Here is a 1049-nt window from a genome sequence, read left to right as displayed (position 1 = left end):
CTGTGTTGTTGCTAATGTAAAGTTGCAAATCTAACTGCTAGGATGTATAGCTCTTATATAATCCTTTATAGCAGCTTTTCTCAAACTTGGGTTGGACCCACGAGCTGGGTCGTGAACCAATTTCAGATGATGATGATGATAATGATGATGATGATAATTAACAGTATTTATATGTTTTTCAGATTATATGTTTATAAAGATTTTCAACGAAAAGTTCAAAAGAGAAAAATCAGATGGTCCCCATTCATTTCAATATTTCATTTTTAATATATTAGACTTGATGTTACCATGATATGTGACTGCATCTGGGGAAATGCTACAGATCTGTACTTTAACTGCTATGTATAAGCTTTTAACAATGATAGTAAATGGAACTTCCTGCTCGGTAAGTGTGGGTAGGATTGCAGCCTAGGGTTGTTAAAAATTTTCTTGTTTGATGATGTCACTTCCGGTTATGACATCATTTCTGCTGGGTCCTGACAGATTCTCATTCTAAAAAGTGGGTCCCGGTGCTAAAAATTTGAGAACCAATGTTTTAGCAAAAGAGCTGTAATTGAAGGGGAGGATGCTCATGTTGATCAGCAGAAGAGTGTGGTATATAATATTGGAAGATTTGCTAATTTGCTGACTTTTAAAAACTATTCTGTTCACAAACCACAGAAGCCAGTGCACAGCACGTAGTTTTTCTCATTGATATAGGGTGCATTCCACACCCTTTATAAATTGGGTGCTACTCACGTCAGTATGATTTCAGAAGCTGAGTCCTGCAGAGCTGTAGCCTGCCATTGTGTTGTTGTTTTTTAAAATCTGCAAAGTGCTTTGCAAGATTTATCCTGTGAACCCTGAGAACAGCTCTGTAGGATGGATCATGATTACAGTACTCTGATTAGATCAGGGGAGGGCAAACCTGAGGGCCGAATCCAGCGTCTGTGCAGATCCGTCAGCCTGGTGAGAGAACCTTTTGGTTCAGCATGGCTGTCATGCAATGTCCTCCCTGGACATTGCTCTGGGCAATCGCATCTTCTTGGATGTCCTGTTGCACTGGCATT

The sequence above is a fragment of the Tiliqua scincoides genome, chromosome 6 (genome assembly GCF_035046505.1).
Source record: "Tiliqua scincoides isolate rTilSci1 chromosome 6, rTilSci1.hap2, whole genome shotgun sequence".
Classification (NCBI taxonomy): Eukaryota; Metazoa; Chordata; class Lepidosauria; order Squamata; family Scincidae; genus Tiliqua; species Tiliqua scincoides.
Note: the sequence above shows the minus strand (reverse complement) of the source record.